General features: G+C 39.0%; 1 protein-coding gene across 1 annotated transcript in view; it reads left to right on the forward strand.

Annotated features, from left to right (window-relative positions):
* Positions 1-5,641: 5,641 nt before the first annotated feature.
* LOC133563542 (CD82 antigen-like) overlaps positions 5,642-14,900 on the forward strand; it is a 91,273-nt gene continuing 82,014 nt past the window's right edge. The window contains exon 1 of the mRNA XM_061917711.1: positions 5,642-5,784. The gene's annotated coding sequence lies outside the window, so the exon portion shown is untranslated. The remainder of the gene's footprint in view (positions 5,785-14,900) is intronic.

A 14,900-nucleotide genomic window follows, 5' to 3' on the forward strand; every position in this document is an offset into this window, starting at 1 on the left:
GAGGTAGTTGAATGAGTCCACGGTCTGTACCTCGACTCCCTCAATCACAATAGGTCGTGACTTTTGACTCGACCTCCCAAATTCAATGACCAGCTACCTCCATTTTGTAGAGCGACAGGTGATCAGACCACTGTGGGCCATCTCCGCACCTGTCGGCGATCTCATCGGCGATCTCGGAGCCGGTCCCGGCACACCCGCCTCGCTGCAGGGCTGCAGGCCACGCCTCCTCACAACAGCCTACTCTGTCCTTTCCTGTACAAGTGGTCCGTGCCAACAGTCCAGTGCAGCTTGTTGTCCACCCGCACCCCGAGGTAGTTGAATGAGTCCACGGTCTGTACCTCGACTCCCTCAATCACAATAGGTCGTGACTTTTGACTCGACCTCCCAAATTCAATGACCAACTAGCTCCATTTTGTAGAGCGACAGGTGATCAGACCACTGTGGGCCATCTCCGCACCTGTCGGCGATCTCATCGGCGATCTCGGAGCCGGTCCCGGCACACCCGCCTCGCTGCAGGGCTGCAGGCCACGCCTCCTCACAACAGCCTACTCTGTCCTTTCCTGTACAAGTGGTCCGTCCCAACAGTCCAGTCCAGCTTATTGTCCACCCGCACCCCGAGGTACTTGAATGAGTCCACGGTCTGTACCTCGACTCCCTCAATCACAATAGGTCGTGACTTTTGACTCAACCTCCCAAATTCAATGACCAACTAGCTCCATTTTGTAGAGCGACAGGTGATCAGACCACTGTGGGCCATCTACGCGCCTGTCGGCGATCTCGGAGCCGGTCCCGGCGCACCCACCTCGCTGCAGGGCTGCAGGCCACGCCTCCTCACAACAGCCTACTCTGTCCTTTCCTGTACAAGACGTCCGTGCCAACAGTCCAGTCCAGCTTATTGTCCACCTGCACCCCGAGGTACTTGAATGAGTCCACGGTCTGTACCTCGACTCCCTCGATCACAATAGGTCGTGACTTTAGACTCGACCTCCCAAATTCAATGACCAGCTAGCTCTTCGGTCTTTGACGGATTGAGCTGCAAGAGGTTCCTGTGGCACCAGACACAGGAACCTCTTGCAGCTCAATCCGATACGTCCGAGGAAACCGAGGTGTCCGATTCCTCCCGAGACACTGTGAAAGCGTGTCCATCCCGGCGCTCAGCACCAGATCCGCAGCCCTGTCTCTTCATCCGCATCGCCTCCAATCTCTCCAAACGGACTCTGGCGTGGCAGAGACCCAGCAGCTGGTCTCCATGGCCTAAAGGCTCCCAGGAGGCAGATCCGGAAGTTGAGAAAAAAAGCAATGCCGAAGTCAGGAAAGTGCCACCCTGATCACACAGCCCCTAAGGGTCCCTAACCTAAAGGCATAAAAACATGCTTGTCCAACACTACGAGATTTGACTCCGTGACGATGATCTGGATCAACCACAAGATGCAATCACTTCAATCAATGTTTATTTATATAGCCCCAAATCACAAATGTCTCAAAGGACTGCACAAATCATTACGACTACAACATCCTCGCAAGAACCCACAAAAGGGCAAGGAAAACTCACACCCAGTGGGCAGGGAGAATTCACATCCAGTGGGACGCCAGTGACAATGCTGACTATGAGAAACCTTGGAGAGGACCTCAGATGTGGGCAACCCCCCCCCCCCCCCCCCCCTCTAGGGGACCGAAAGCAATGGATGTCGAGCGGGTCTAACATGATACTGTGAAAGTTCAATCCATAGTGGCTCCAACACAGCCGCGAGAGTTCAGTTCAAGCGGATCCAAGACAGCAGCGAGAGTCCCATCCACAGGAAACCATCTCAAGTGGAGGCGGATTAGCAGCGTAGAGATGTCCCCAACCGATACACAGGCGAGCGGTCCATCCTGGGTCTCGACTCTGGACAGCCAGTACTTCATCCATGGTGATCGGACCGGACCCCCTCCACAAGGGAGGGGGGGACATAGGAGAAAATAGAAAAGAAAAGAAGCGGCAGATCAACTGGTCTAAAAAGGAGGTATATTTAAAGGCTAGAGTATACAGATGAGTTTTAAGGTGAGACTTAAATGCTTCTACTGAGGTAGCATCTCGAACTGTTACCGGGAGGGCATTCCAGAGTACTGGAGCCCGAACGGAAAACGCTCTATAGACGTTCTTCTCGGACATTTCCTGAAAGTTTCATAAAAATCCGCCCATAACAATTTTGAGTTAAGTTACAAACTAAAACTAAGACTAAAAAATGACAAACCAAGGGTAACTATTTCCTAACCTTTGGCGCGTGATCAATTCTCTCCTTGCAATGGTTCCTCCTTAGTATTCCTCCTGGTGAGAAACCTTCAAAGACTTTGATCTCCCCCAAAATACTTAATTGTGTGATTACGTGCGAGGCTTCAAAAGTCCTTTTGTGAGTGTCACTTTCTCACTTGGATCATAGCCGGCGGTAAATGTCAGCCCGTGAAGTCCTTTCATCAAAACGTTGACCTTGTTCTGACATGTTTACACCAAGAGTTGTTATGTAAGGTAATCTTTTGTTTTGTGTTTGTCTGAACCTGCATGTTGGAACAAGACCTTACTTTAGCTTACGTACCCAGGACTTAAACAGGCTTCTTTTTACGTGCCAGGAGGGGAAAAAGATGGAATTGTGTGGCACCGTCAGAGGCAAGAAGCTCCAAAATGTGCCGATTCCCGGCATACTTGCCTTTCATTTTGTAGATAAACACACTTGACTCGAAACTAAACCGCTAAAACCTCTTAATTATGTTGTTTGTAAATCGAAAAGTTTGTAAAGTGAGGCGGAGTTCCCCGTGAGAAACGATGTAAATATGAATCATGGCTTCCAGCCTTGACTAAAGACCCTATTTTAATGAAGGTTTATAGACTTCGAACACGATATAAATATAAAGTAGTGATGGCTGAACTTTCTATTTAAAAAAGCAAGCACACACACAGAGAAGTCACTGTGGTGCCCTCACAAACCATCCAGAATCCTTAAAGGGGAACATTATCAGCAGACCTATGTAAGCGTCAATATATACCTTGATGGTGCAGAAAAAAGAACATCAATTTTTTAACCGATTTCCGAACTCTAAATGGGTGGATTTTGGCGAATTAAACGCCTTTCTGTTTATCGCGCTGGAGGCGATGACGTCCGACTGTGACGTCGCCGAGGTAACACACCCGCCATTTTCATTTTCAACACATTACAAACACCGGGTCTCAGCTCTGTTATTTTCCGTTTTTTTGACTATTTTTTGGACCCTTGGAGACATGCCTCGTCGGTGTGTTGTCGGAGGGTGTAACAACACTAACAGGGAGGGATTCAAGTTGCACCACTGGCCCGAAGATGCCAAAGTGTTTGCCGCCAGACCCCCTCAAATGTGCCAGAGTGTCTCCACATTTGACCGGCGATGCTAAGGCAGACATGGCACAGAGATGTATGGATAACCTGCAGATGCATTTGCAACGATAGTCAATGAAATCACAAAGGTGAGTTTTGTTGATGTTGACTGCCAGCTAATCGATGCTAACATGCTATGCTAATCGATGCTAACATGCTATTTACCGGCGGTGCTAAAGCAGACATGGCACAGAGATGTATGGATAACCTGCAGATGCATTTGCAACTATATTACGTTTCCTTCCACCCACATTTAATGCGAAACAAACACTTACCAATCAACGGATTTAAGTTGCTCTAGTGTCAAAAGATGCGAAAGTCCTGATCGTTTGGTCCGCACATTTTACCGGCAATGCTAACGCAGCTATTCGGCCATGCTATGGCTATGAATAGCGTCAATAGCTATTTGCTCAATAGCTTCAGTTTCTTCTTCTATACTTTCATACTCCAACCATCTGTTTCAATACATGCGTAATCTGTTGAATCGCTTAAGTCGCTGAAATCCGAGTTTGAATCCGGGCTAATGTCGCTATATCTTGCTGTGGTATTCCCATTGTTTGTTTACATTGGCAGCACTGTGTGGCGGCACAGGGAAATGGCCAGTGTCTTCGCAGAGAGCGAAAATAAGGCACTTTAAAGCTTTATTTAGGGATATTCCGAGACCGGTAAAATTATGAAAAAAACTTAAAAAAATACAACAAGCCACTGGGAACTGATTTTTATTGTTTTTAACCCTTTTGAAATTGTGATAATGTTCCCCTTTAACGTTAACATCCATTTTGCTACAATAATAAAGGTTTGAAAAAGTAAAATCCCCCAGACAAAAGAGGGACAAATACAGGGGCTGATATACACTATATTGCCAAAAGTATTTGGCCACCTGCCTTGACTCACGTATGAACTTGAAGTGGCATCCCATGGAATTGTCCAAAATGTTTTGGTATCCTGGAGCTTTCAAAGTTCTGGAACTAAGGGGCCAAGCCCAACTCCTTGAGAACCAACCCCATATAATTCCTCCTCCACCAAATTTCACACTCTGCACAAATGCAGTCCGAAATGTGAACGTTCTCTTGGCAACCTCCAAACACAGACTGGTCCATCCGATTGCCAGATGGAAAAGCGTGATGCATCAGTCCAGAGAATTTAATGTGTGTGTGTGTGTATGCATATATATATATATATATATATATATATATTGTGTGTGTGTGTGTATGTATGTATGTATATTATATAATATATTGTATGTATTTATGTGTGTGTATATATATATATATATATTTATATGTATGGTATATATTTATATAATGTATATATGTATTTGTATATACATATGTATACATATATTTATATGTATATGTGTGTATGTATATATGTAAATATATATGCATGTATATATGTGTATATAAATAGCCTTTGATACATAAATAACACACATATACAAATGAAGCTACGATGGTGTGGTGAGATATTGTAACAGTGTTGTATATTATTAATGTGAAGCTGCTTATGCTTCAACTCTGTCAGGAAACTTACAAAAATAAATGTCTACAGTACATGACAGTTTTTGATCATCAATCTGATCATTTGAGTTTGAGTGGGTTCCTCTATGCATTGAAAATATCCTGCTTTAATATTCAACTTGGTAAAAATATTTGTGTCGATTCTTTTCTGCCCCCAACGTGACGTCAGAGTGAAATTAATTGCTTGTACGGTAAAATTGTTTTGAAAATAATAAACGGAAGTGCATATGCATTTATATACAATGTCGTACACTTATTTACACACATGAATAAAACATTTAAAAAGAAAAGTGTCTTGATTTTTGTAAAAAAAAAAAAAAAAATGTGAGTGGGCAGGAGTGGGTTAAATTTCTGCCCACGAGGGGGCGGGACCCAGCGAACTAGTCATGGGAATTTTGTTTCTCCTAAGAGAATCGTTTTTTTCACCTCTCAGTGGCAGCTTGGCTTATTGTTGATTTATTGTTATGCCAAAATTCACGTGAAAATATTTTTGAACACAAAATATGCTTCCATCAAATATATGGCTGAATATGGAACATTTTGTCACAGATAATAAATGTTTAAATCCAACAAAGAGAGTCTATTGTCAAATAGACAACTAGGTCCAATATGACTGAGTATTATTTGTAAGTACTGTGCAGCTTTGAAGGAAAAACAGACAAGGAAAAAATGGTGACTCGTGAACCAAAAACCCGGTTTTAAAAATCGCATCGTTTGCTAACGACCCATCAGTGGCATGAACTTTTCCCGGGACACACACACACACGCACACACACACAAAGACACACAAAGACACGCAGACGCACTTGAGTAGTCCACGCAACACACGGAAGACTGTCGTGTTTTCCTCGTTGTCGTTTCCACCGTGGAAAGAAAACCAAGTAAGTTTACATATTTTTATTGTTGCTTGTCTTCTTTTGGAAAGTTCGTGTGTACTTTGAATTTTCGCCCTGCTTGGCGCCTGAACTAAACTCTCCTGTTTCATCTACTTTCAACCCAAAAGTTGTCTTAATTATATTCAGCTTTATATTTTATTCAAGTTGAATATTTTTTGTTGTTGTTGAAGAAAAGGACTTTACAAATAATTTCTGACGCTAATGTTCAACGAAGGAAAGCTTTTTTTGACGTCTGTGTTGGCAGTTAATGATCAGGCGATATGGCCCGACAACTCACGTTGTCGGGTCAGTTGTTTTGATATCGGTCGATATCGACAATTGTTGTGTTTTTATGAGCTTCAGAGAATATGGAACATGGGGAAAAAAAAACATTAAACGTTCACGATATTTTTTTAAATCTAACTTTCCTCAGGTTGTAATCCCCTCAGTTAAGGTAGAAAGGAAACCGTGGAAAAGAAACGATGTACAAACCCCGTTTCCATATGAGTTGGGAAAGTGTGTTAGATGTAAATATAAACAGAATACAATGATTTGCAAATCCTTTTCAAACCAAATTCAATTGAATGCACTACAAAAACAACATATTTGATGTTCAAACCCATAATTTTTTTTTTTTCTGCAAATAGTAATTAGAATTTCATGGCTGCAACACGTGCCAAAGTAGTTGGGAAAGGGCATGTTCACCACTGTGTTACATCACCTTTTCTTTTGACTACACTCAATAAACGTTTGGGAACTGAGGAAACTAATTGTTGAAGCTTTGAAAGTGGAATTCTTTCACATTCTTGTTTTATGTAGAGCTTCAGTCGTTCAAAAGTCCGGGGTCTCCGCTGACGTATTTTATGCTTCATAATGCGCCACATTTTTCGATGGGAGACAGGTCTGGACTGCAGACGGGCCAGGAAAGTACCCACACTCTTTTACTACAAAGCCACTTTGTTGTAACACATGGCTTGGCATTGTCTTGCTGAAATAAGCAGCGGCGTCCATGAAAACGTTGCTTGGATGACAACATATGTTGCTCCAAAACCTGTATGGACCATTCAGCATTAATGGTGCCTTCACAGATGTGTAAGTTACCCATGCCTTGGGCACTAATACACCCCCATACCATCACAGATGCTGGCTTTTCAACTTTGCACCTATAATAATCCGGATGGTTATTTTCCACTTTGTTCCGGAGGACACCACATCCACAGTTTCCAAATATAATTTGAAATGTGGACATTTTTTCACTTTGCATCAGTCCATCTTAGATGAGCTTGGGCCCAGCGAAGCCGGCGGTGTTTTGGGGTATTGTTGATAAATGGGTTTTGCTTTGCATAGTAGAGTTTTAACTTACACTTACAGATGTAGCGACCAACTGTAGTTACTGACAGTGGTTTTATGAAGTGTTCCTGAGACCATGTGGTGATATCCTTTACACACTAATGTCGGTTTTTGATGCAGTACCGCCTGAGGGATCCAAAGTCAGTAATATCGTCGCTTACGTGCAGTGATTTCTCCAGATTCTCTGAACCTTTTGATGATTTTACGGACCGTAGATGGTAAAATCCCTAAATTCCTTGCAATAGCTCGTTGAGAAATGTTGTTCTAAAACTGTTCGACAATTTGCTTACAAAGTGGTGACCCTCACCCCATCCTTGTTTGTGAATTACTTAGCATTTCATGGAAGCTGCTTTTATACCCAATCATGGCACCCACCTGTTCCCAATTAGCTTGCACACCTGTGGGATGTTCCAAATAAGCGTTTGATGAGCATTCCTCAACTGTATCAGTATTTATTGCCACCTTTCCCAACTTCTTTGTCACGTGTTGCTGGCATCAAATTCTAAAGTTAATGATTATTTGCCCAAAAAAATAAATGTTTATCAGTTTGAACATGAAATATGTTGTCTTTGTAGCATATTCAACTGAATATGGGTTGAAAATGATTTGCAAATCATTGTATTCCGTTTATATTTACATCCAACACAATTTCCCAACTCATATGGAAACGGGGTTTGTAAAGTAAATTCTAGAAAATCACACAAAAAATGAACAACCTCTTTTAAAAGTAGGTGCACAAGTAAAGAATACGTAACAAATGCGGTAAATCAGGGGTGTCAAACTCTTTAGATCGAAGGCCACATGGAGAAAAATCTACTCCCAAACTGGCCAGGAAAATCACGGCACGATAACTTCAAAATAAAGACAATTCCAGATTGTTTTTGTTGTTTAAAAATAGAACAAGCACGTTTTGAAACTGTACAAATCATAATGTTTACAATTGCATAAAGGGCTGGGCGATATTGGCTTTTATTAATATCGCAATATTTTAATGCCATATCGCGATATACGATATGTATTACGATATTTTGCCTTGGCCTTGAATGAACACTTGATGCATATAATCACAGCAGTATGATGATTCTATGTGTCTACATTCAAACATTCTTCTTCATACTGCATTCATATATGCTACTTTTAAACTTTCATGCAGAGAGGGAAATCACAACTAAGTCAATTGACCAAAACTGTATTTATTAAATACTCTTCATTCTCTCAGGGGTGACTTTTTAAATGAAAGAACAAATTAATAGTGTTGCTACCTTTTTGTAGTAACACTTCTGCTGCATACTTTGTATATTGCTGTTGTCTGCTTAATATCTTCCCGCTTGAAGCCAAACCACCGCCAGATGATGGATCCCCTGCTGTTTTTTGGGGCATTTATTGTTTTTCTTCCATTTGTGATCAGTTTCGCACCTTCTCTCTCTTTTAGTATCACTCAACTCGCTCCGCTCTGCTTGCACGACCTGCCTCAGCTAACGTTAGCCATGCTGCTACCTCAGTATGTGACGTATGTAAGAAGGCGGGCTTGTTTTACATCTCTGTGAGAAGGAGAGACGAGAAGGAGTGAGAAACGCCAGTAATGTAATGCTCGCAGCTAAAAGCAACTGTGTGAGAACGTATAATTGAATATTACGATATAGTCATTTTCTATATCACACAGAGACAAACCTGCGATATATCGTTTGTATCGATATATCGCCCAGCCCTAATTGCATAGTATATATTATTTTTGTCGTTATTTATAATTTCTGAATAAATGATGTGATAATGTTCCTCAGTCATAATAATAATAATAATAATGGATTGGATTTATATTGCGCTTTTTATTGTTAGATACTAGGGATGCACCGATTAATCGGTAACCGAATATATTCGGCCGAATATGGCAAAAAAGGCCACATTCGGCCTTCGGTGGAATGAGTTAAGAACAAAGCCGAATAGTGGCGTGTGACGCAATTTTTTGACGTGGTAATGCAATCAACCAACGTGCGGTGACGTTGGGATATGTTGTGTACCTGTATAAGTGTATGAGGTTACAAGCACACACTTATTGAGATTTAGTGGGGCCTCTGTTTACATTATTAGCCTGTTGTGTAGGCTACCTGTATAAGTGTATGAGGTTATAAGCACACACTTAATTGAGATTTACTTGAGCCTTCTGTTTAAATTATTAGCATATCTACTGTGGCTAAGCAGACTTTTGCTAAAAGGACAATAATTCATTTGTTGTTGGTTTATCCACTTTAATGCACTTTATTTTTTTTGGAATGCATGTTTTGTTTGAAGGCCTAATATAAATGAAAAACTGTGCTTTTTTTGAAAAGCAAAGGCTACTGGAATATTAAAAAAATGTCAGTATTAAATAAAAAAATACTTTATTTGAAAAACATGTCTAAATATTTATTCTAGGCTATTTATGCAATATAAAAAAAATGTGAAAAACTGCATTCATTATTCGGTATTCGGCCACAAATTTTCATTTCGGTGCATCCCTATTAGATACTCAAAGCGCTCACAGAGAAGTGGGAAGCCATCATTCTTTCACACCTGGTGGTGGTAAGCTACATCTGTAGCCACAGCTGCCCTGGGGTAGACTGACGGAAGCGTGGCTGCCAGTTTGCGCCTACGGCCCCTCCGACCACCACCAATCATTCATTCATTCACCAGTGTGAGCGGCACCGGGGGCAAAGTGTCCTGCCCAAGGACACAACGGCAGCGGTTTGGATGTCAATAGGTGTGAAGCGGACCTGCAACCCTCAGGTTTCTGGCATGGCCGCTCTACCCACTACGCCATGCCGCCAGTCAACTCATTGGTGTTTATTTCCAATCTACCAATATAAAAAAATTAAATCAAAATCATTTTACAGTACGTTATTTATGTAGTTTGATCATTTTCCTCGACTGATGTATTAACATATGGTTTATTAAATACATATGTAGCATCATCTACAACAGGGGTGTCCAAAGTGCGGCCCGCAGCTAATCGTTTACCAGCCCGCCACACATTCTGCAAAAATTGCAAAATTGATAGTATTGCAAAAACTTTAAAAAACATTTAAAAAAAAGTGGAATGAGGTGAAATCTAATGAGAAAAAGTGGCAACGTTGACACAAAGCTGCCATGCAGGCAGTTTTTTTTTCTCCTTTTGGATTTTTTTTTCTTTTTTTTCCATTGCTCCAAAAAAAAAATAGGACAAAAAATCTATGTTATAATGAATTATTACTTAATAGTAATTACTTTAAAATATTTTATGTGGGAAAAATATTGCATATGTTGTGTGGTTGCCATATAAAAACATCAAAGTTATGACAAAAGAGCATAAAACAAACAATAGTTCAAACTTAAAATCGACAGATATATCGGAAGTTGATCTTGAAATTTAAGTGTTAAAAGTTAAAAAAAAAACTAATAAAAATGCATCACTTTATGAGTGGGGAACTTTTCGGATCTCAAATATATTTAGTAGGATTTTATTTAACTTTTCACTGTGATTACTCAAAATATTAAATAATTAATGGGGTCCTGCATTAGTCCTGCCTAGTGGTTAGAGTGTCCGCCCTGAGATGGGTAGGTCGTGAGTTCAAACCCCGGCTAAGTCATACCAAAGACTATAAAAATGGGAGCCATTACCTCCCTGCTCGGCACTCAGCATTAAGGGTTGGAATTGGGGGTTAAATCCTCAAAAATGATTCCCGTGCGCAGCCACCGCTGCTGCTCACTGCTCCCCTCACCTCCCAGGGGGTGATCAAGGTTGATGAGTCAAATGCAGAGGATAATTTCGCCACACCTAGTATGTGTGTGACAATCATTGGTACTTTAACTTTATTATTGTTCTTTGATGGCTTTAATTGCTAAATAAAGGAACTCTCCTGAAGGAATCAATAAAGTACTATCTATCCATCTAAATACTGCATATTTCAGTTTTACTATAAAAAACAAAGTTGTCTTTGACAGAAAAGGCATAAAACCTTATTTGTTTTACTTTATATCAACCTTAAGTTGATATAGAGATTTACTGTAAGCATTAAATAAAAAATAATAATAATTTGACTTATTTTTAACACTACCCAAGATCCCTAAGGATAAAAAAAATCAATATATTTTGTTATGGTTTGAAAATGAAAAATATCAAGATGGCCCCCGCATGTTTAAATTTTTCCGTGTGCGGCCCTCTGTGGAAAGTTTTGACACCCCTGATCTACAAAGAATTGCTATTGCGACATCTAGTGGACACATTTAGAACAGCTGTTTCTTTCATTCAAAAATTTCAGGTTTATTTTTATACTTGGCAAACTCATCCGGCGGGCCGGATAAAACCTGTTCGCGGGCCTGATCCGGCCCTCAGGCCGTGTGTTTGACACCCCTGCTGTAAAGTGTGACAAAATAGTGTAAAATGTGAGCAACTCCAGAAGAATAATTTTTGCTGTTTTTTCTCTGCCAGGAAGTGATGTGCAACATTTAATTCAGTCTGTTATTCTTGTTTAATTATGTAACTTAAGTTATGTCATGCAGTAATTATTTAAATATTAGTGTAACAAATTTAAAATTTAATTTTAAAGTTGCACATTTTTTATTATATTTTGTTATTTATTGTACACACTAACACAATGTTGGGTTAAAAAAATAACCCAATTTTAACTGAACTGCTTATTTGAATTAATTTAACTCAACATTTTGGTTAATTTATTCAAACCCAAATTTTGCGTTCAATTGCTTAAGCAAAAAGTTAAGTTATGCTAACTCAATTTTGGGTGATTGTAAATAATGTTAATGAGATTAGTCTTTAATAAAATTCCCTTTAATAAAAGTTACTTTTTAATTAAAAAAAAAAAAAAGCTTTTTACCCAAAAAGACAATACAACATACATCCATAAAGGTGGATGCATATGCAAAAGTGCAATATATTTATCTCTACAGTCATCTATTTATTTATATCTGCACCTTATTGCTCTTTACCATGAGCTAATGCACCGAAATGTTGTTCTTATCTGTACTGCAAAGTTCAAATTATAATGACAATAAAAGGAAGTCTTATTTTAAAAATGCATTACTCGTTGAAAAACAACCCAAAAATGGTTCATCATTTTTAAAAACCCAGAAAATGAGGTAAAATAATACCCTTATAACCCAAAAAATGGATTGCTCTTCATAAAAATAACTCCTAAACTTAACCCTCGCTAGCAACTCATAAATCGGGTTATAAAAATAACCCAGCATGTTTTAGTGTGTATGGATAATGTCCTACAGTTTAGTTCTTGCCCGTTGTTTCCCGTACAACCAAATAGGGGACGGATAAAGGACAATTGTCCATTTGGGGGAAGAAGAAAATACTAGCATAATGTCGAGGTGACTTAAAGTAAAAGTAAAATACCAATGATTGTCTCACACACACAGTACAGTAAGTGTGATGGAATTTGTCCTAAACATTTGACCCATCCCCTTGTTCACCCCCTGGGAAGTAAGGAGAGCAGTGAGCAGCAGCGGTGGCCGCGCTCGGGAATCATTTTTGGTGATTTAACCCCCAATTTAAACCCCAACCCGAGCAGGGAGGTAATGGGTCTCATTTTCATAGTCGGTATGACTCGGCCGGGGTTTGAACTCCCAACCTACCCATCTCAGGGCGGATGCTCTAATCACTACGCCACTGAGTAGAACTCTTCCTGTTTTATTTTGGTAATTCCTTACTTCCTGTTTTCCTAGGTCACAGACTGCGACCAAAGTATATAATGTATACACATATGTATGTATGTATGTATATATATATATATATATATATATATATATATATATATATATATATATATATATATATATATATATATATATATATGTATGTATGTATGTGTGTGTGTGTGTGTGTGTGTGTGTGTGTGTGTATGTATATATATATTTGCATGTATGTATGTATGTGTGTATATATATATATGTATGTATATATATATATGTGTATGTATATATATATATATACATATGTATGTATGTGTATATATGTATCTATGTATATATATATGTATATTTATGTGTGTATGTGTGTATGTATGTATATATGTGTATGTAGTTGTTTATATATGTGTGTATGTATATATGTATGTATATATATGTGTGTATGTATATATGTATGTATATATATCTATATATGCGTATGTATATATGTATGTATATATATGTGTGTGTATGTATATATATGTATATCTATATATGCGTATGTATATATGTATGTATATATATGTGTGTGTATGTATATATATGTATGTATATATATCTATATATGTGTATGTATATATGTATGTATATATATCTATATATGTGTATGTATATATGTATGTATATATATCTATATATGTGTATGTATATATATATACATATGTATGTATGTGTATATATGTATCTATGTATATATGTATGTGTATGGACATTATATATATATACACACACATTAGGGCTGCAACTAACAACTAATTTGATAATCGATTAATCTGGCTATTATTACTTAGATTAATCGATTAATAATCGGATGAACGAGACAAACTACATTGCTATCCTTTCCAGTATTTTATTGAAGAAAAAAACCCGCGTACTGGCGCCATGTTCTTTCTACATGCCAAATAAAATAAGGCAAATGTTACATTAATAATTTTTTTTTTTTATAAAGTGCACCGTTGTCATGCACAATAGCAATAATTTTGCTTGTGGGAATTTCAAACTTGGCTACTACTTATCCCAACCACTCTCCAATGTTGGATGCTGAATGTCTTTCCTCTAGTGGCATGGTCGTAAGGCAGATTGACTTCATGTTCCATTCGTCTCCAATGAAGTGGCATGTATTGCCAAGTTAGGCTTTTTGGGCTACACTTGTCCACACATCAGTAGTGAGAGCAAGTTTGCCCTGGGTGGCTTTTATGTCAGTCTACACTGCATGGAATGTCTTGCTCGTACTTCCTCTCCATCAGTTTGGTAAAATGGGTACTCGAGGGAAGAGTGTAACCAGGGTTTCTAAAACCTTCATCCTCCACCATTGATAGTAGCCTAATGTCAGTTAGCAACATATTCAGGATAGCATCAGTCAATGCAGCCGCTTGCTGTGGTGTGCACACCTTCCTTTGTACCGAGTCTCTAATGCTGGCTTGTTTCTTTCTGAAATGAGAGGAACCATATTATGAACGTACATAGTAGCATCATTTACATCTAACTCAATACATACCTAGTTGATTTAATTAATAATTTCTGACGTAAAATACACCACCACATTAAAAAAACAGCTCAATTAAATAAATGGATATTGGAGTTGCAGAATACACCAATAACAACACAGACATGTAACTCATCAGATCAGAACTGGATCAGATAATGTACATGTTTCTGTTGTGAATAATTAAGGGTTCATTTTAGGCTGCCTGTGAATAATAGCATGAAATATTCCAGCACCTTCATAACGTTTAGTTGTACTAAAGCGTCACTCAAGTCTAAATACATTTATATAGCTTTATTGGGCCCGGCTACATTGATCCATTTTGAAACCAACCTGAGATATTTCTGTCTTTTATGTTTATATCCAAGTTGGTAACTGTACGTTTTCTCTCTCAAAACAGAGTCAAATGTGCCGCGGACACATCATCAGGCCCGCGTTGCAACAAAGACATAACTTTAACATTACTCACAAAAAAGAGCTGGCACGCTTAACTCATGAATGCCTGTTGCCACTCATAACAAAACTGAAAATGAAGTCGTCCACTCTCCAAAGCGTTCCTAACACTCTAAAAGTTAATATA

Source organism: Nerophis ophidion, linkage group LG12, assembly GCF_033978795.1.
Source record: "Nerophis ophidion isolate RoL-2023_Sa linkage group LG12, RoL_Noph_v1.0, whole genome shotgun sequence".
NCBI classification, from domain to species: Eukaryota; Metazoa; Chordata; class Actinopteri; order Syngnathiformes; family Syngnathidae; genus Nerophis; species Nerophis ophidion.